Source organism: Pseudophryne corroboree, chromosome 11, assembly GCF_028390025.1.
Source record: "Pseudophryne corroboree isolate aPseCor3 chromosome 11, aPseCor3.hap2, whole genome shotgun sequence".
Taxonomy (NCBI): domain Eukaryota; kingdom Metazoa; phylum Chordata; class Amphibia; order Anura; family Myobatrachidae; genus Pseudophryne; species Pseudophryne corroboree.
The window spans coordinates 128,318,605-128,341,881 of NC_086454.1; positions in this window are offsets into that span (position 1 = coordinate 128,318,605).

Below are 23,277 nucleotides of genomic sequence, written 5' to 3' on the forward strand. Positions count from 1 at the left end.
TTTAGTTTTGCAGTTTGCTGACAGTGACCACCAGTATATATAGCAGTACGGTACGGAAGGCCACTGCTCTACCTACCTCTGTGTAATCAAGTATACTATCCATCTAGATTCTATACCTGTGGTGCATTTTAGTTTTGCAGTTTGCTGACAGTGACCACCAGTATATATAGCAGTACGGTACGGAAGGCCACTGCTCTACCTACCTCTGTGTCGTCAAGTATACTATCCATCTAGATTCTATACCTGTGGTGCATTTTAGTTTTTCAGTTTGCTGACAGTGACCACCAGTATATATAGCAGTACGGTACGGAAGGCCACTGCTCTACCTACCTCTGTGTCGTCAAGTATACTATCCATCTAGATTCTATACCTGAGGTGCATTTTAGTTTTGCAGTTTGCTGACAGTGACCACCAGTATATATAGCAGTATGGTACGGAAGGCCACTGCTCTACCTACCTCTGTGTCGTCAAGTATACTATCCATCTAGATTCTATTCCTGTGGTGCATTTTAGTTTTGCAGTTTGCTGACAGTGACCACCAGTATATATAGCAGTATGGTACGGAAGGCCACTGCTCTACCTACCTCTGTGTCGTCAAGTATACTATCCATCTAGATTCTATACCTGTGGTGCATTTTAGTTTTGCAGTTTGCTGACAGTGACCACCAGTATATATAGCAGTACGGTATGGAAGGCCACTGCTTTACCTACCTCTGTGTCGTCAAGTATACTATCCATCTAGATTCTATACCTGTGGTGCATTTTAGTTTTGCAGTTTGCTGACAGTGACCACCAGTATATATAGCAGTACGGTACGGAAGGCCACTGCTCTACCTACCTCTGTGTCGTCAAGTATACTATCCATCTAGATTCAATACCTGTGGAGCATTTTAGTTTTGCAGTTTGCTGACAGTGACCACCAGTATATATAGCAGTACGGTACGGAAGGCCACTGCTCTACCTACCTCTGTGTTGTCAAGTATACTATCCATCTAGATTCTATACCTGTGGTGCATTTTAGTTTTGCAGTTTGCTGACAAAGACCACCAGTATATATAGCAGTACGGTACGGAAGGCCACTGCTCTACCTACCTCTGTGTCATCAAGTATACTATCCATCTAGATTCTATACCTGTGGTGCATTTTAGTTTTGCAGTTTGCTGACAGTGACCACCAGTATATATAGCAGTACGGTACGGAAGGCCACTGCTCTACCTACCTCTGTGTTGTCAAGTATACTATCCATCTAGATTCTATACCTGTGGTGCATTTTAGTTTTGCAGTTTGCTGACAGTGACCACCAGTATATATAGCAGTACGGTACGGAAGGCCACTGCTCTACCTACCTCTGTGTCGTCAAGTATACTATCCATCTAGATTCTATACCTGTGGTGCATTTTAGTTTTGCAGTTTGCTGACAGTGACCACCAGTATATATAGCAGTACGGTATGGAAGGCCACTGCTCTACCTACCTCTGTGTCTTCAAGTATACTATCCATCTAGATTCTATACCTGTGGTGCATTTTAGTTTTGCAGTTTGCTGACAGTGACCACCAGTATATATAGCAGTACGGTACAGAAGGCCACTGCTCTACCTACCTCTGTGTCGTCAAGTATACTATCCATCTAGATTCAATACCTGTGGTGCATTTTAGTTTTGCAGTTTGCTGACAGTGACCACCAGTTTATATAGCAGCACGGTACGGAAGGCCACTGCTCTACCTACCTCTGTGTCATCAAGTATACTATCCATCTAGATTCTATACCTGTGGTGCATTTTAGTTTTGCAGTTTGCTGACAGTGACCACCAGTATATATAGCAGTACGGTATGGAAGGCCACTGCTCTACCTACCTCTGTGTCTTCAAGTATACTATACATCTAGATTCTATACCTGTGGTGCATTTTAGTTTTGCAGTTTGCTGACAGTGACCACCAGTATATATAGCAGTACGGTACAGAAGGCCACTGCTCTACCTACCTCTGTGTCGTCAAGTATACTATCCATCTAGATTCAATACCTGTGGTGCATTTTAGTTTTGCAGTTTGCTGACAGTAACCACCAGTTTATATAGCAGCACGGTACGGAAGGCCACTGCTCTACCTACCTCTGTGTTGTCAAGTATACTATCCATCTAGATTCTATACCTGTGGTGCATTTTAGTTTTGCAGTTTGCTGACAGTGACCATCAGTATATATAGCAGTACCGTACGGAAGGCCACTGCTCTACCTACCTCTGTGTCGTCAAGTATACTATCCATCTAGATTCTATACCTGTGGTGCATTTTAGTTTTGCAGTTTGCTGACAGTGACCACCAGTATATATAGCAGTACGGTACGGAAGGCCACTGCTCTACCTACCTCTGTGTAATCAAGTATACTATCCATCTAGATTCTATACCTGTGGTGCATTTTAGTTTTGCAGTTTGCTGACAGTGACCACCAGTATATATAGCAGTACGGTACGGAAGGCCACTGCTCTACCTACCTCTGTGTCGTCAAGTATACTATCCATCTAGATTCTATACCTGTGGTGCATTTTAGTTTTTCAGTTTGCTGACAGTGACCACCAGTATATATAGCAGTACGGTACGGAAGGCCACTGCTCTACCTACCTCTGTGTCGTCAAGTATACTATCCATCTAGATTCTATACCTGAGGTGCATTTTAGTTTTGCAGTTTGCTGACAGTGACCACCAGTATATATAGCAGTATGGTACGGAAGGCCACTGCTCTACCTACCTCTGTGTCGTCAAGTATACTATCCATCTAGATTCTATTCCTGTGGTGCATTTTAGTTTTGCAGTTTGCTGACAGTGACCACCAGTATATATAGCAGTATGGTACGGAAGGCCACTGCTCTACCTACCTCTGTGTCGTCAAGTATACTATCCATCTAGATTCTATACCTGTGGTGCATTTTAGTTTTGCAGTTTGCTGACAGTGACCACCAGTATACATAGCAGTACGGTATGGAAGGCCACTGCTTTACCTACCTCTGTGTCGTCAAGTATACTATCCATCTAGATTCTATACCTGTGGTGCATTTTAGTTTTGCAGTTTGCTGACAGTGACCACCAGTATATATAGCAGTACGGTACGGAAGGCCACTGCTCTACCTACCTCTGTGTCGTCAAGTATACTATCCATCTAGATTCAATACCTGTGGTGCATTTTAGTTTTGCAGTTTGCTGACAGTGACCACCAGTATATATAGCAGTACGGTACGGAAGGCCACTGCTCTACCTACCTCTGTGTTGTCAAGTATACTATCCATCTAGATTCTATACCTGTGGTGCATTTTAGTTTTGCAGTTTGCTGACAGTGACCACCAGTATATATAGCAGTACGGTACGGAAGGCCACTGCTCTACCTACCTCTGTGTCATCAAGTATACTATCCATCTAGATTCTATACCTGTGGTGCATTTTACTTTTGCAGTTTGCTGACAGTGACCACCAGTATATATAGCAGTACGGTACGGAAGGCCACTGCTCTACCTACCTCTGTGTCGTCAAGTATACTATCCATCTAGATTCTATACCTGTGGTGCATTTTAGTTTTGCAGTTTGCTGACAGTGACCATCAGTATATATAGCAGTACCGTACGGAAGGCCACTGCTCTACCTACCTCTGTGTCGTCAAGTATACTATCCATCTAGATTCTATACCTGTGGTGCATTTTAGTTTTGCAGTTTGCTGACAGTGACCACCAGTATATATAGCAGTACGGTACGGAAGGCCACTGCTCTACCTACCTCTGTGTAATCAAGTATACTATCCATCTAGATTCTATACCTGTGGTGCATTTTAGTTTTGCAGTTTGCTGACAGTGACCACCAGTATATATAGCAGTACGGTACGGAAGGCCACTGCTCTACCTACCTCTGTGTCGTCAAGTATACTATCCATCTAGATTCTATACCTGTGGTGCATTTTAGTTTTTCAGTTTGCTGACAGTGACCACCAGTATATATAGCAGTACGGTACGGAAGGCCACTGCTCTACCTACCTCTGTGTCGTCAAGTATACTATCCATCTAGATTCTATACCTGAGGTGCATTTTAGTTTTGCAGTTTGCTGACAGTGACCACCAGTATATATAGCAGTATGGTACGGAAGGCCACTGCTCTACCTACCTCTGTGTCGTCAAGTATACTATCCATCTAGATTCTATTCCTGTGGTGCATTTTAGTTTTGCAGTTTGCTGACAGTGACCACCAGTATATATAGCAGTATGGTACGGAAGGCCACTGCTCTACCTACCTCTGTGTCGTCAAGTATACTATCCATCTAGATTCTATACCTGTGGTGCATTTTAGTTTTGCAGTTTGCTGACAGTGACCACCAGTATATATAGCAGTACGGTATGGAAGGCCACTGCTTTACCTACCTCTGTGTCGTCAAGTATACTATCCATCTAGATTCTATACCTGTGGTGCATTTTAGTTTTGCAGTTTGCTGACAGTGACCACCAGTATATATAGCAGTACGGTACGGAAGGCCACTGCTCTACCTACCTCTGTGTCGTCAAGTATACTATCCATCTAGATTCAATACCTGTGGAGCATTTTAGTTTTGCAGTTTGCTGACAGTGACCACCAGTATATATAGCAGTACGGTACGGAAGGCCACTGCTCTACCTACCTCTGTGTTGTCAAGTATACTATCCATCTAGATTCTATACCTGTGGTGCATTTTAGTTTTGCAGTTTGCTGACAAAGACCACCAGTATATATAGCAGTACGGTACGGAAGGCCACTGCTCTACCTACCTCTGTGTCATCAAGTATACTATCCATCTAGATTCTATACCTGTGGTGCATTTTAGTTTTGCAGTTTGCTGACAGTGACCACCAGTATATATAGCAGTACGGTACGGAAGGCCACTGCTCTACCTACCTCTGTGTTGTCAAGTATACTATCCATCTAGATTCTATACCTGTGGTGCATTTTAGTTTTGCAGTTTGCTGACAGTGACCACCAGTATATATAGCAGTACGGTACGGAAGGCCACTGCTCTACCTACCTCTGTGTCGTCAAGTATACTATCCATCTAGATTCTATACCTGTGGTGCATTTTAGTTTTGCAGTTTGCTGACAGTGACCACCAGTATATATAGCAGTACGGTATGGAAGGCCACTGCTCTACCTACCTCTGTGTCTTCAAGTATACTATCCATCTAGATTCTATACCTGTGGTGCATTTTAGTTTTGCAGTTTGCTGACAGTGACCACCAGTATATATAGCAGTACGGTACAGAAGGCCACTGCTCTACCTACCTCTGTGTCGTCAAGTATACTATCCATCTAGATTCAATACCTGTGGTGCATTTTAGTTTTGCAGTTTGCTGACAGTGACCACCAGTTTATATAGCAGCACGGTACGGAAGGCCACTGCTCTACCTACCTCTGTGTCATCAAGTATACTATCCATCTAGATTCTATACCTGTGGTGCATTTTAGTTTTGCAGTTTGCTGACAGTGACCACCAGTATATATAGCAGTACGGTATGGAAGGCCACTGCTCTACCTACCTCTGTGTCTTCAAGTATACTATCCATCTAGATTCTATACCTGTGGTGCATTTTAGTTTTGCAGTTTGCTGACAGTGACCACCAGTATATATAGCAGTACGGTACAGAAGGCCACTGCTCTACCTACCTCTGTGTCGTCAAGTATACTATCCATCTAGATTCAATACCTGTGGTGCATTTTAGTTTTGCAGTTTGCTGACAGTGACCACCAGTTTATATAGCAGCACGGTACGGAAGGCCACTGCTCTACCTACCTCTGTGTTGTCAAGTATACTATCCATCTAGATTCTATACCTGTGGTGCATTTTAGTTTTGCAGTTTGCTGACAGTGACCATCAGTATATATAGCAGTACCGTACGGAAGGCCACTGCTCTACCTACCTCTGTGTCGTCAAGTATACTATCCATCTAGATTCAATACCTGTGGTGCATTTTAGTTTTGCAGTTTGCTGACAGTGACCACCAGTATATATAGCAGTACGGTACGGAAGGCCACTGCTCTACCTACCTCTGTGTAATCAAGTATACTATCCATCTAGATTCTATACCTGTGGTGCATTTTAGTTTTGCAGTTTGCTGACAGTGACCACCAGTATATATAGCAGTACGGTACGGAAGGCCACTGCTCTACCTACCTCTGTGTCGTCAAGTATACTATCCATCTAGATTCTATACCTGTGGTGCATTTTAGTTTTTCAGTTTGCTGACAGTGACCACCAGTATATATAGCAGTACGGTACGGAAGGCCACTGCTCTACCTACCTCTGTGTCGTCAAGTATACTATCCATCTAGATTCTATACCTGAGGTGCATTTTAGTTTTGCAGTTTGCTGACAGTGACCACCAGTATATATAGCAGTATGGTACGGAAGGCCACTGCTCTACCTACCTCTGTGTCGTCAAGTATACTATCCATCTAGATTCTATTCCTGTGGTGCATTTTAGTTTTGCAGTTTGCTGACAGTGACCACCAGTATATATAGCAGTATGGTACGGAAGGCCACTGCTCTACCTACCTCTGTGTCGTCAAGTATACTATCCATCTAGATTCTATACCTGTGGTGCATTTTAGTTTTGCAGTTTGCTGACAGTGACCACCAGTATATATAGCAGTACGGTATGGAAGGCCACTGCTTTACCTACCTCTGTGTCGTCAAGTATACTATCCATCTAGATTCTATACCTGTGGTGCATTTTAGTTTTGCAGTTTGCTGACAGTGACCACCAGTATATATAGCAGTACGGTACGGAAGGCCACTGCTCTACCTACCTCTGTGTCATCAAGTATACTATCCATCTAGATTCAATACCTGTGGAGCATTTTAGTTTTGCAGTTTGCTGACAGTGACCACCAGTATATATAGCAGTACGGTACGGAAGGCCACTGCTCTACCTACCTCTGTGTTGTCAAGTATACTATCCATCTAGATTCTATACCTGTGGTGCATTTTAGTTTTGCAGTTTGCTGACAAAGACCACCAGTATATATAGCAGTACGGTACGGAAGGCCACTGCTCTACCTACCTCTGTGTCATCAAGTATACTATCCATCTAGATTCTATACCTGTGGTGCATTTTAGTTTTGCAGTTTGCTGACAGTGACCACCAGTATATATAGCAGTACGGTACGGAAGGCCACTGCTCTACCTACCTCTGTGTTGTCAAGTATACTATCCATCTAGATTCTATACCTGTGGTGCATTTTAGTTTTGCAGTTTGCTGACAGTGACCACCAGTATATATAGCAGTACGGTACGGAAGGCCACTGCTCTACCTACCTCTGTGTCGTCAAGTATACTATCCATCTAGATTCTATACCTGTGGTGCATTTTAGTTTTGCAGTTTGCTGACAGTGACCACCAGTATATATAGCAGTACGGTATGGAAGGCCACTGCTCTACCTACCTCTGTGTCTTCAAGTATACTATCCATCTAGATTCTATACCTGTGGTGCATTTTAGTTTTGCAGTTTGCTGACAGTGACCACCAGTATATATAGCAGTACGGTACAGAAGGCCACTGCTCTACCTACCTCTGTGTCGTCAAGTATACTATCCATCTAGATTCAATACCTGTGGTGCATTTTAGTTTTGCAGTTTGCTGACAGTGACCACCAGTTTATATAGCAGCACGGTACGGAAGGCCACTGCTCTACCTACCTCTGTGTTGTCAAGTATACTATCCATCTAGATTCTATACCTGTGGTGCATTTTAGTTTTGCAGTTTGCTGACAGTGACCATCAGTATATATAGCAGTACGGTACGGAAGGCCACTACTCTACCTACCTCTGTGTCGTCAAGTATACTATCCATCTAGATTCTATACCTGTGGTGCATTTTAGTTTTGCAGTTTGCTGACAGTGACCACCAGTATATATAGCAGTACGGTATGGAAGGCCACTGCTCTACCTACCTCTGTGTCTTCAAGTATACTATCCATCTAGATTCTATACCTGTGGTGCATTTTAGTTTTGCAGTTTGCTGACAGTGACCACCAGTATATATAGCAGTACGGTACAGAAGGCCACTGCTCTACCTACCTCTGTGTCGTCAAGTATACTATCCATCTAGATTCAATACCTGTGGTGCATTTTAGTTTTGCAGTTTGCTGACAGTGACCACCAGTTTATATAGCAGCACGGTACGGAAGGCCACTGCTCTACCTACCTCTGTGTCATCAAGTATACTATCCATCTAGATTCTATACCTATGGTGCATTTTAGTTTTGCAGTTTGCTGACAGTGACCACCAGTATATATAGCAGTACGGTACGGAAGGTCACTGCTCTACCTACCTCTGTGTTGTCAAGTATACTATCCATCTAGATTCTATACCTGTGGTGCATTTTAGTTTTGCAGTTTGCTGACAGTGACCACCAGTATATATAGCAGTACGGTACGGAAGGCCACTGCTCTACCTACCTCTGTGTCGTCAAGTATACTATCCATCTAGATTCTATACCTGTGGTGCATTTTAGTTTTGCAGTTTGCTGACAGTGACCATCAGTATATATAGCAGTACGGTACGGAAGGCCACTACTCTACCTACCTCTGTGTCGTCAAGTATACTATCCATCTAGATTCTATACCTGTGGTGCATTTTAGTTTTGCAGTTTGCTGACAGTGACCACCAGTATATATAGCAATACGGTATGGAAGGCCACTGCTCTACCTACCTCTGTGTCTTCAAGTATACTATCCATCTAGATTCTATACCTGTGGTGCATTTTAGTTTTGCAGTTTGCTGACAGTGACCACCAGTATATATAGCAGTACGGTACAGAAGGCCACTGCTCTACCTACCTCTGTGTCGTCAAGTATACTATCCATCTAGATTCAATACCTGTGGTGCATTTTAGTTTTGCAGTTTGCTGACAGTGACCACCAGTTTATATAGCAGCACGGTACGGAAGGCCACTGCTCTACCTACCTCTGTGTTGTCAAGTATACTATCCATCTAGATTCTATACCTGTGGTGCATTTTAGTCTTGCAGTTTGCTGACAAAGACCACCAGTATATAAAGCAGTACGGTACGGAAGGCCACTGCTCTACCTACCTCTGTGTCGTCAAGTATACTATCCATCTAGATTCTATACCTGTGGTGCATTTTAGTTTTGCAGTTTGCTGACAGTGACCACCAGTATATATAGCAGTACGGTACGGAAGGCCACTGCTCTACCTACCTCTGTGTAATCAAGTATACTATCCATCTAGATTCTATACCTGTGGTGCATTTTAGTTTTGCAGTTTGCTGACAGTGACCACCAGTATATATAGCAGTACGGTACGAAAGGCCACTGCTCTACCTACCTCTGTGTCGTCAAGTATACTATCCATCTAGATTCTATACCTGTGGTGCATTTTAGTTTTTCAGTTTGCTGACAGTGACCACCAGTATATATAGCAGTACGGTACGGAAGGCCACTGCTCTACCTACCTCTGTGTCGTCAAGTATACTATAGATCTAGATTCTATACCTGAGGTGCATTTTAGTTTTGCAGTTTGCTGACAGTGACCACCAGTATATATAGCAGTATGGTACGGAAGGCCACTGCTCTACCTACCTCTGTGTCGTCAAGTATACTATCCATCTAGATTCTATTCCTGTGGTGCATTTTAGTTTTGCAGTTTGCTGACAGTGACCACCAGTATATATAGCAGTATGGTACGGAAGGCCACTGCTCTACCTACCTCTGTGTCGTCAAGTATACTATCCATCTAGATTCTATACCTGTGGTGCATTTTAGTTTTGCAGTTTGCTGACAGTGACCACCAGTATATATAGCAGTACGGTATGGAAGGCCACTGCTTTACCTACCTCTGTGTCGTCAAGTATACTATCCATCTAGATTCTATACCTGTGGTGCATTTTAGTTTTGCAGTTTGCTGACAGTGACCACCAGTATATATAGCAGTACGGTACGGAAGGCCACTGCTCTACCTACCTCTGTGTCGTCAAGTATACTATCCATCTAGATTCAATACCTGTGGAGCATTTTAGTTTTGCAGTTTGCTGACAGTGACCACCAGTATATATAGCAGTACGGTACGGAAGGCCACTGCTCTACCTACCTCTGTGTTGTCAAGTATACTATCCATCTAGATTCTATACCTGTGGTGCATTTTAGTTTTGCAGTTTGCTGACAAAGACCACCAGTATATATAGCAGTACGGTACGGAAGGCCACTGCTCTACCTACCTCTGTGTCATCAAGTATACTATCCATCTAGATTCTATACCTGTGGTGCATTTTAGTTTTGCAGTTTGCTGACAGTGACCACCAGTATATATAGCAGTACGGTACGGAAGGCCACTGCTCTACCTACCTCTGTGTTGTCAAGTATACTATCCATCTAGATTCTATACCTGTGGTGCATTTTAGTTTTGCAGTTTTTTGACAGTGACCACCAGTATATATAGCAGTACGGTACGGAAGGCCACTGCTCTACCTACCTCTGTGTCGTCAAATATACTATCCATCTAGATTCTATACCTGTGGTGCATTTTACTTTTGCAGTTTGCTGACAGTGACCACCAGTATATATAGCAGTACGGTACGGAAGGCCACTGCTCTACCTACCTCTGTGTCGTCAAGTATACTATCCATCTAGATTCTATACCTGTGGTGCATTTTAGTTTTGCAGTTTGCTGACAGTGACCACCAGTATATATAGCAGTACGGTACGGAAGGCCACTGCTCTACCTACCTCTGTGTCGTCAAGTATACTATCCATCTAGATTCTATACCTGTGGTGCATTTTAGTTTTGCAGTTTGCTGACAGTGACCATCAGTATATATAGCAGTACGGTACGGAAGGCCACTACTCTACCTACCTCTGTGTCGTCAAGTATACTATCCATCTAGATTCTATACCTGTGGTGCATTTTAGTTTTGCAGTTTGCTGACAGTGACCACCAGTATATATAGCAGTACGGTATGGAAGGCCACTGCTCTACCTACCTCTGTGTCTTCAAGTATACTATCCATCTAGATTCTATACCTGTGGTGCATTTTAGTTTTGCAGTTTGCTGACAGTGACCACCAGTATATATAGCAGTACGGTACAGAAGGCCACTGCTCTACCTACCTCTGTGTCGTCAAGTATACTATCCATCTAGATTCAATACCTGTGGTGCATTTTAGTTTTGCAGTTTGCTGACAGTGACCACCAGTTTATATAGCAGCACGGTACGGAAGGCCACTGCTCTACCTACCTCTGTGTTGTCAAGTATACTATCCATCTAGATTCTATACCTGTGGTGCATTTTAGTTTTGCAGTTTGCTGACAGTGACCATCAGTATATATAGCAGTACGGTACGGAAGGCCACTACTCTACCTACCTCTGTGTCGTCAAGTACACTATCCATCTAGATTCTATACCTGTGGTGCATTTTAGTTTTGCAGTTTGCTGACAGTGACCACCAGTATATATAGCAGTACGGTATGGAAGGCCACTGCTCTACCTACCTCTGTGTCTTCAAGTATACTATCCATCTAGATTCTATACCTGTGGTGCATTTTAGTTTTGCAGTTTGCTGACAGTGACCACCAGTATATATAGCAGTACGGTACAGAAGGCCACTGCTCTACCTACCTCTGTGTCGTCAAGTATACTATCCATCTAGATTCAATACCTGTGGTGCATTTTAGTTTTGCAGTTTGCTGACAGTGACCACCAGTTTATATAGCAGCACGGTACGGAAGGCCACTGCTCTACCTACCTCTGTGTTGTCAAGTATACTATCCATCTAGATTCTATACCTGTGGTGCATTTTAGTTTTGCAGTTTGCTGACAAAGACCACCAGTATATATAGCAGTACGGTACGGAAGGCCACTGCTCTACCTACCTCTGTGTCGTCAAGTATACTATCCATCTAGATTCTATACCTGTGGTGCATTTTAGTTTTTCAGTTTGCTGACAGTGACCACCAGTATATATAGCAGTACGGTACGGAAGGCCACTGCTCTACCTACCTCTGTGTCGTCAAGTATACTATCCATCTAGATTCTATACCTGTGGTGCATTTTAGTTTTGCAGTTTGCTGACAGTGACCACCAGTATATATAGCAGTATGGTACGGAAGGCCACTGCTCTACCTACCTCTGTGTCGTCAAGTATACTATCCATCTAGATTCTATTCCTGTGGTGCATTTTAGTTTTGCAGTTTGCTGACAGTGACCACCAGTATATATAGCAGTATGGTACGGAAGGCCACTGCTCTACCTACCTCTGTGTCGTCAAGTATACTATCCATCTAGATTCTATACCTGTGGTGCATTTTAGTTTTGCAGTTTGCTGACAGTGACCACCAGTATATATAGCAGTACGGTATGGAAGGCCACTGCTTTACCTACCTCTGTGTCGTCAAGTATACTATCCATCTAGATTCTATACCTGTGGTGCATTTTAGTTTTGCAGTTTGCTGACAGTGACCACCAGTATATATAGCTGTACGGTACGGAAGGCCACTGTTCTACCTACCTCTGTGTAATCAAGTATACTATCCATCTAGATTCTATACCTGTGGTGCATTTTAGTTTTGCAGTTTGCTGACAGTGACCACCAGTATATATAGCAGTACGGTACGGAAGGCCACTGCTCTACCTACCTCTGTGTCGACAAGTATACTATCCATCTAGATTCTATACCTGTGGTGCATTTTAGTTTTGCAGTTTGCTGACAGTGACCACCAGTATATATATAGCAGTACGGTACGGAAGGCCACTGCTCTACCTACCTCTGTGTCGTCAAGTATACTATCCATCTAGATTCTATACCTGTGGTGCATTTTAGTTTTGCAGTTTGCTGACAGTGACCACCAGTATATATAGCAGTACGGTACGGAAGGCCACTGCTCTACCTACCTCTGTGTTGTCAAGTATACTATCCATCTAGATTCTATACCTGTGGTGCATTTTAGTTTTGCAGTTTGCTGACAAAGACCACCAGTATATATAGCAGTACGGTACGGAAGGCCACTGCTCTACCTACCTCTGTGTCGTCAAGTATACTATCCATCTAGATTCTATACCTGTGGTGCATTTTAGTTTTGCAGTTTGCTGACAGTGACCACCAGTATATATAGCAGTACGGTACGGAAGGCCACTGCTCTACCTACCTCTGTGTTGTCAAGTATACTATCCATCTAGATTCTATACCTGTGGTGCATTTTAGTTTTGCAGTTTGCTGACAGTGACCACCAGTATATATAGCAGTACGGTACGGAAGGCCACTGCTCTACCTACCTCTGTGTCGTCAAGTATACTATCCATCTAGATTCTATACCTGTGGTGCATTTTAGTTTTGCAGTTTGCTGACAGTGACCACCAGTATATATAGCAGTACGGTACGGAAGGCCACTGCTCTACCTACCTCTGTGTCGTCAAGTATACTATCCATCTAGATTCTATACCTGTGGTGCATTTTAGTTTTGCAGTTTGCTGACAGTGACCATCAGTATATATAGCAGTACGGTACGGAAGGCCACTGCTCTACCTACCTCTGTGTCGTCAAGTATACTATCCATCTATATTCTATACCTGTGGTGCATTTTAGTTTTGCAGTTTGCTGACAGTGACCACCAGTATATATAGCAGTACGGTACGGAAGGCCACTGCTCTACCTACCTTTGTGTCTTCAAGTATACTATCCATCTAGATTCTATACCTGTGGTGCATTTTAGTTTTGCAGTTTGCTGACAGTGACCACCAGTATATATAGCAGTACGGTACGGAAGGCCACTGCTCTACCTACCTCTGTGTCATCAAGTATACTATCCATCTAGATTCAATACCTGTGGTGCATTTTAGTTTTGCAGTTTGCTGACAGTGACCACCAGTATATATAGCAGTACGGTACGGAAGGCCACTGCTCTACCTACCTCTGTGTCGTCAAGTATACTATCCATCTAGATTCTATACCTGCGGTGCATTTTAGTTTTGCAGTTTGCTGACAAAGACCACCAGTATATATAGCAGTACGGTACGGAAGGCCACTGCTCTACCTACCTCTGTGTCATCAAGTATACTATCCATCTAGATTCTATACCTGTGGTGCATTTTAGTTTTGCAGCTTGCTCACAGTGACCACCAGTATATATAGCAGTACGGTACGGAAGGTCACTGCTCTACCTACCTCTGTGTTGTCAAGTATACTATCCATCTAGATTCTATACCTGTGGTGCATTTTAGTTTTGCAGTTTGCTGACAGTGACCACCAGTATATATAGCAGTACGGTACGGAAGGCCACTGCTCTACATACCTCTGTGTCGTCAAGTATACTATCCATCTAGATTCTATACCTGTGGTGCATTTTAGTTTTGCAGTTTGCTGACAGTGACCATCAGAATATATAGCAGTACGGTACGGAAGGCCACTACTCTACCTACCTCTGTGTCGTCAAGTATACTATCCATCTAGATTCTATACCTGTGGTGCATTTTAGTTTTGCAGTTTGCTGACAGTGACCACCAGTAAATATAGCAGTACGGTATGGAAGGCCACTGCTCTACCTACCTCTGTGTCTTCAAGTATACTATCCATCTAGATTCTATACCTGTGGTGCATTTTAGTTTTGCAGTTTGCTGACAGTGACCACCAGTATATATAGCAGTACGGTACGGAAGGCAACTGCTCTACCTACCTCTTTGTCGTCAAGTATACTATCCATCTAGATTCAATACCTGTGGTGCATTTTAGTTTTGCAGTTTGCTGACAGTGACCACCAGTTTATATAGCAGCACGGTACGGAAGGCCACTGCTCTACCTACCTCTGTGTTGTCAAGTATACTATCCATCTAGATTCTATACCTGTGGTGCATTTTAGTTTTGCAGTTTGCTGACAAAGACCACCAGTATATAAAGCAGTACGGTACGGAAGGCCACTGCTCTACCTACCTCTGTGTCGTCAAGTATACTATCCATCTAGATTCTATACCTGTGGTGCATTTTAGTTTTGCAGTTTGCTGACAGTGACCACCAGTATATATAGCAGTACGGTACGGAAGGCCACTGCTCTACCTACCTCTGTGTCATCAAGTATACTATCCATCTAGATTCTATACCTGTGGTGCATTTTACTTTTGCAGTTTGCTGACAGTGACCACCAGTATATATAGCAGTACGGTACGGAAGGCCACTGCTCTACCTACCTCTGTGTCGTCAAGTATACTATCCATCTAGATTCTATACCTGTGGTGCATTTTAGTTTTGCAGTTTGCTGACAGTGACCATCAGTATATATAGCAGTACGGTACGGAAGGCCACTGCTCTACCTACCTCTGTGTCGTCAAGTATACTATCCATCTAGATTCTATACCTGTGGTGCATTTTAGTTTTGCAGTTTGCTGACAGTGACCACCAGTATATATAGCAGTACGGTACGGAAGGCCACTGCTCTACCTACCTCTGTGTCGTCAAGTATACTATCCATCTAGATTCTATACCTGTGGTGCATTTTAGTTTTGCAGTTTGCTGACAGTGACCACCAGTATATATAGCAGTACGGTACGGAAGGCCACTGCTCTACCTACCTCTGTGTCGTCAAGTATACTATCCATCTAGATTCTATACCTGTGGTGCATTTTAGTTTTGCAGTTTGCTGACAAAGACCACCAGTATATATAGCAGTACGGTACGGAAGGCCACTGCTCTACCTACCTCTGTGTCATCAAGTATACTATCCATCTAGATTCTATACCTGTGGTGCATTTTAGTTTTGCAGTTTGCTGACAGTGACCACCAGTATATATAGCAGTACGGTACGGAAGGCCACTGCTCTACCTACCTCTGTGTTGTCAAGTATACTATCCATCTAGATTCTATACCTGTGGTGCATTTTAGTTTTGCAGTTTGCTGACAGTGACCACCAGTATATATAGCAGTACGGTACGGAAGGCCACTGCTCTACCTACCTCTGTGTCGTCAAGTATACAATCCATCTAGATTCTATACCTGTGGTGCATTTTACTTTTGCAGTTTGCTGACAGTGACCACCAGTATATATAGCAGTACGGTACGGAAGGCCACTGCTCTACCTACCTCTGTGTCGTCAAGTATACTATCCATCTAGATTCTATACCTGTGGTGCATTTTAGTTTTGCAGTTGTACAGAAGGCCACTGCTCTACCTACCTCTGTGTCGTCAAGTATACTATCCATCTAGATTCTATACCTGTGGTGCATTTTAGTTTTGCAGTTTGCTGACAGTGACCACCAGTATATATAGCAGTACGGTACGGAAGGCCACTGCTCTACCTACCTCTGTGTCTTCAAGTATACTATCCATCTAGATTCTATACCTGTGGTGCATTTTAGTTTTGCAGTTTGCTGACAGTGACCACCAGTATATATAGCAGTACGGTACGGAAGGCCACTGCTCTACCTACCTCTGTGTCGTCAAGTATACTATCCATCTAGATTCAATACCTGTGGTGCATTTTAGTTTTGCAGTTTGCTGACAGTGACCACCAGTATATATAGCAGTACGGTACGGAAGGCCACTGCTCTACCTACCTCTGTGTCGTCAAGTATGCTATCCATCTAGATTCTATACCTGCGGTGCATTTTAGTTTTGCAGTTTGCTGACAAAGACCACCAGTATATATAGCAGTACGGTACGGAAGGCCACTGCTCTACCTACCTCTGTGTCATCAAGTATACTATCCATCTAGATTCTATACCTGTGGTGCATTTTAGTTTTGCAGTTTGCTGACAGTGACCACCAGTATATATAGCAGTACGGTACGGAAGGTCACTGCTCTACCTACCTCTGTGTTGTCAAGTATACTATCCATCTAGATTCTATACCTGTGGTGCATTTATTTTTGCAGTTTGCTGACAGTGACCACCAGTATATATAGCAGTACGGTACGGAAGGCCACTGCTCTACATACCTCTGTGTCGTCAAGTATACTATCCATCTAGATTCTATACCTGTGGTGCATTTTAGTTTTGCAGTTTGCTGACAGTGACCACCAGTATATATAGCAGTACGGTACGGAAGGCCACTGCTCTACCTACCTCTGTGTCTTCAAGTATACTATCCATCTAGATTCTATACCTGTGGTGCATTTTAGTTTTGCAGTTTGCTGACAGTGACCACCAGTATATATAGCAGTACGGTACGGAAGGCCACTGCTCTACCTACCTCTGTGTCGTCAAGTATACTATCCATCTAGATTCAATACCTGTGGTGCATTTTAGTTTTGCAGTTTGCTGACAGTGACCACCAGTATATATAGCAGTACGGTACGGAAGGCCACTGCTCTACCTACCTCTGTGTCGTCAAGTATGCTATCCATCTAGATTCTATACCTGCGGTGCATTTTAGTTTTGCAGTTTGCTGACAAAGACCACCAGTATATATAGCAGTACGGTACGGAAGGCCACTGCTCTACCTACCTCTGTGTCATCAAGTATACTATCCATCTAGATTCTATACCTGTGGTGCATTTTAGTTTTGCAGTTTGCTGACAGTGACCACCAGTATATATAGCAGTACGGTACGGAAGGTCACTGCTCTACCTACCTCTGTGTTGTCAAGTATACTATCCATCTAGATTCTATACCTGTGGTGCATTTATTTTTGCAGTTTGCTGACAGTGACCACCAGTATATATAGCAGTACGGTACGGAAGGCCACTGCTCTACATACCTCTGTGTCGTCAAGTATACTATCCATCTAGATTCTATACCTGTGGTGCATTTTAGTTTTGCAGTTTGCTGACAGTGACCATCAGTATATATAGCAGTACGGTACGGAAGGCCACTACTCTACCTACCTCTGTGTCGTCAAGTATACTATCCATCTAGATTCTATACCTGTGGTGCATTTTAGTTTTGCAGTTTGCTGACAGTGACCACCAGTATATATAGCAGTACGGTATGGAAGGCCACTGCTCTACCTACCTCTGTGTCTTCAAGTATACTATCCATCTAGATTCTATACCTGTGGTGCATTTTAGTTTTGCAGTTTGCTGACAGTGACCACCAGTATATATAGCAGTACGGTACGGAAGGCCACTGCTCTACCTACCTCTTTGTCGTCAAGTATACTATCCATCTAGATTCAATACCTGTGGTGCATTTTAGTTTTGCAGTTTGCTGACAGTGACCACCAGTTTATATAGCAGCACGGTACGGAAGGCCACTGCTCTACCTACCTCTGTGTTGTCAAGTATACTATCCATCTAGATTCTATACCTGTGGTGCATTTTAGTTTTGCAGTTTGCTGACAAAGACCACCAGTATATAAAGCAGTATGGTACGGAAGGCCACTGCTCTACCTACCTCTGTGTCGTCAAGTATACTATCCATCTAGATTCTATACCTGTGGTGCATTTTAGTTTTGCAGTTTGCTGACAGTGACCACCAGTATATATAGCAGTACGGTACGGAAGGCCACTGCTCTACCTACCTCTGTGTCATCAAGTATACTATCCATCTAGATTCTATACCTGTGGTGCATTTTACTTTTGCAGTTTGCTGACAGTGACCACCAGTATATATAGCAGTACGGTACGGAAGGCCACTGCTCTACCTACCTCTGTGTCGTCAAGTATACTATCCATCTAGATTCTATACCTGTGGTGCATTTTAGTTTTGCAGTTTGCTGACAGTGACCACCAGTATATATAGCAGTACGGTACGGAAGGCCACTGCTCTACCTACCTCTGTGTCATCAAGTATACTATCCATCTAGATTCTATACCTGTGGTGCATTTTAGTTTTGCAGTTTGCTGACAGTGACCACCAGTATATATAGCAGTATGGTACGGAAGGCCACTGCTCTACCTACCTCTGTGTCGTCAAGTATACTATCCATCTAGATTCTATACCTGTGGTGCATTTTAGTTTTGCAGTTTGCTGACAGTGTCCAAAAGTATATATAGCAGTACGGTACGGAAGGCCACTGCTCTACCTACCTCTGTGTAATCAAGTATACTATCCATCTAGATTCTATACCTGTGGTGCATTTTAGTTTTGCAGTTTGCTGACAGTGACCACCAGTATATATAGCAGTACGGTACGGAAGGCCACTGCTCTACCTACCTCTGTGTCGACAAGTATACTATCCATCTAGATTCTATACCTGTGGTGCATTTTAGTTTTGCAGTTTGCTGACAGTGACCACCAGTATATATATAGCAGTACGGTACGGAAGGCCACTGCTCTACCTACCTCTGTGTCGTCAAGTATACTATCCATCTAGATTCTATACCTGTGGTGCATTTTAGTTTTGCAGTTTGCTGACAGTGACCACCAGTATATATAGCAGTATGTTACGGAAGGCCACTGCTCTACCTACCTCTGTGTCGTCAAGTATACTATCCATCTAGATTCTATTCCTGTGGTGAATTTTAGTTTTGCAGTTTGCTGACAGTGACCACCAGTATATATAGCAGTATGGTACGGAAGGCCACTGCTCTACCTACCTCTGTGTCGTCAAGTATACTATCCATCTAGATTCTATACCTGTGGTGCATTTTAGTTTTGCAGTTTGCTGACAGTGACCACCAGTATATATAGCAGTACGGTATGGAAGGCCACTGCTTTACCTACCTCTGTGTCGTCAAGTATACTATCCATCTAGATTCTATACCTGTGGTGCATTTTAGTTTTGCAGTTTGCTGACAGTGACCACCAGTATATATAGCAGTACGGTACGGAAGGCCACTGCTCTACCTACCTCTGTGTCATCAAGTATACTATCCATCTAGATTCTATACCTGTGGTGCATTTTAGTTTTGCAGTTTGCTGACAGTGACCACCAGTATATATAGCAGTACGGTACGGAAGGCCACTGCTCTACCTACCTCTGTGTCGTCAAGTATACTATCCATCTAGATTCTATACCTGTGGTGCATTTTAGTTTTGCAGTTTGCTGATAGTAACCACCAGTATATATAGCAGTACGGTACGGAAGGCCACTGCTCTACCTACCTCTGTGTCGTCAAGTATACTATCCATCCATACCTGTGGTGCATTTTAGTTTTGCATAGTTTGCTGACCACCAGTATATAATATATAGCAGTACAGTACAGTAGGCCACTGCTCTACCTACCTCTGTGTCGTCAAGTATACTATCCACCCATACCTGTGGTGCATTTACGTTTTGCACAGTATATCTAAAGTAGGAGGACAGTGCATAATTTTGCTGACCACCAGTATATAATATATAGCAGTACGGTACAGTAGTCCACTGCTCAACCTACCTCTGTATCGTCAAGTATACTATCCATCCATACTTGTGGTGCATTTTAGTTGTTGTGCGCAGTATATATAGTAGGAAGACAGTGCATTGCCACTCCTAGATGGGCCAGGTGTTTGTGTCGGCCACTTGGGTCGCTTAGCTTAGCCATCCAGCGACCTTGGTGCACCTCTTTTTTTCTTTGCATCATGTGCTGTTTGGGGACTATTTTTTTGAAGTGCCATCCTATCTGTCACTGCTGTGCCACTCCTAGATGGGCCAGGTGTTTGTGTCGGCCACTTGGGTCGCTTAGCTTAGTCACATAGCTACCTCATTGTGCCTCTTTTTTTCTTTACATCATGTGCTGTTTGGGGCTATTTTTTGAAGTGCCATCCTGTCTGACACTGCAGTGCCACTCCTAGATGGGCCAGGTGTTTGTGTCGGCCACTTGGGTCACTTAGCTTAGTCACACAGCTACCTCATTGCGCCTCTTTTTTTCTTTGCATCATGTGCTGTTTGGGGACTATTTTTTTGAAGTGCCATCCTGTCTGACACTGCAGTGCCACTCCTAGATGGGCCAGGTGTTTGTGTCGGCCACTTGTGTTGCTTAGCTTAGCCATCCAGCGACCTTGGTGCACCTCTTTTTTTCTTTGCATCATATGCTGTTTGGGGACTATTTTTTGAAGTGCCATCCTGTCTGACACTGCAGTGCCTCTCCTAGATGGGCCAGGTGTTTGTGTCGGCCACTTGGGTCGCTTAGCTTAGTTATCCAGCGACCTCGGTGCAAATTTTAGGACTAAAAATAATATTGTGAGGTGTGAGGTGTTCAGAATAGACTGAAAACGAGTGGAAATTATGGTTATTGAGGTTAATAATACTATGGGATCAAAATGACCCCCAAATTCTATGATTTAAGCTGTTTTTGAGGGTTTTTTGTAAAAAAACACCCGAATCCGACAAAAAATTTTAAGAGAGGTTTTGCCAAAACGCGTCCGAATCCAAAACACGGCCGCGGATCTGAATCCAAAACCAAAACACAAAACCCGAAAAATGTCCGGTGCACATCACTAGTTTTAATAATTCTCCAGAGTCCGCTGGTAGTGCCATTCTTCTCCGCAGCGGCAATAGAATCTGAGCACAGACTCTATTGCGCATGCGCAGACCTCCGGGAAATGGCGCGGCAGCTATTTTCCCCGAATATTTTCCTAATGCGCATGCGCCAAACTCTACAAAAATGGGCGCCACATTTCAGGAGTTTTCAGCAGGTGCAATAGAGTTTGTTCCCCCTAGTGTTCAGACTCTATTGCGCTGCCGAGAAGGAATGGCTCCGACGGAGGACTCCAGAGAGGTAAGTATTAAACATATGGGTGCAGTGTGTTCCGGGTGCTTCCCCCTGGACTCAGCACCCATTATAGAAACACCAATGCATCACATCCATGCATGACGATGCTATCACACCCTGTTCTCCCAGCTACTACATACAGAAAATTCTGAAGAGCCAGGAAATATGGAGGCCATTAAAATTTACCTATCTCCTACATCCTGGCACCCAGAAAGCGAGAGACAGAGCAAATGTCCATCTTACATTATGTTACCTTTACAATTAAATTGTCTGGCGATCGTAAGGGTGGGAATGCGGTGTACAACTGTAAAAGGCCAGGAGTGAAAGGTGGGTCCACCTCTGCCAATGATCCCCACAGTGAACTGCAACAGATTCATAGGCTGCCTGTGGCTCAGAAGCCGTTTTCATAGTCCTGACAGGCGGAGTGTAAAAGAGAATTTGAGAAGCAGAACATTCAGATCTTAAGCAGCAGCTTTTATGGAGCTGTGTAATGTCCATAAAGTGAACTGGTCATTTATACAAGAAGTTAAGCAGAAACGCCTAGTTTGTATGAAGTAGAAACTCTACTTCATATACTTGCACATTTTGGAGCATTTATGAAATTGGGAAGATCCGATGGGCATGTTGGTGGTCTGATGGACACGTGGGGTGGTCTTGAGAACATGTAAGGAGCATGTGGTGCACTTTAATGCTGTGAGGGGGTATAACAGCATGCACCAGACAATAAACACCCTGCACCATAGAAAACACTAGCTATAATTTTATAAAATGTACTGGATAAACTAGAATCTGATTGGATGCTATGAGTAGATCCTCCTCTTGTCATCTTCAGTAGGTTTGATAACTCTATTCCCTGGACACGTTAAATGACCAGATTCCAATAGAAACAGGACATTACATTTCCAGGTGACTGACAACTTCGTACATGCCCAACCGAGAACATCAACCAACTTAATGTTCCATTTTGCCCAATAAAATAATTGAGAATACTGGTTACGGGCCACTCTATGACATTGCTGACTTATGACAAAACATCAGTAGGGGAACCTACCTGCAGATCTCATTTGGTTATTAACCCTTTTTCCTCCTTATCACACAATTGGATGAATTCCTCTGCTTTTCCCATCAGTTAATCAGGTTCGCTGACCAAATGTGATGGTGAGGACTTCTTGGAAGTTTTGAACCCTTTCCTTCTCCCAAGACATGGGGAGCATCTTGGTGAAGTACCCATCTGTTCCATGTTTTCAGGTGATGGATGGGAATGTTCCACCACCTGTCAGGTGATCGCTGGAAATAGCACAGAGTACCACAATAGTAAGGAAATGCTTATCAGTATAGTAATCCCCTGACTGTAACGTTGGGCACCACAGCTTGAACCAGAAATGATCTGAAGTAGTCTCTGCTTGATTAAAGTGGTGTCACCTAAACTGCAGGTGTTCTGCCAGGACATAAGGGCCTATTTATTAGAGATGTGCGGCGGGCACTTTTCGTGTTTTGTGTTTTGTGTTTGGTTCTAATTCCCCGCTCGTGTTTTGGTTTTGGATTGATTTTGCCAAAACCGCCTTTCTTGTTTTGGTTTTGGATCTGGATGATTTTTTGCTAAAAATAAAACAGCTAAAATCACAGAATTTGGTGGTAATTTTGATCCTGTGGTATTATTAACCTCAATAAAATTAATTTCCACTCATTTCCAGTCTATTCTGAAC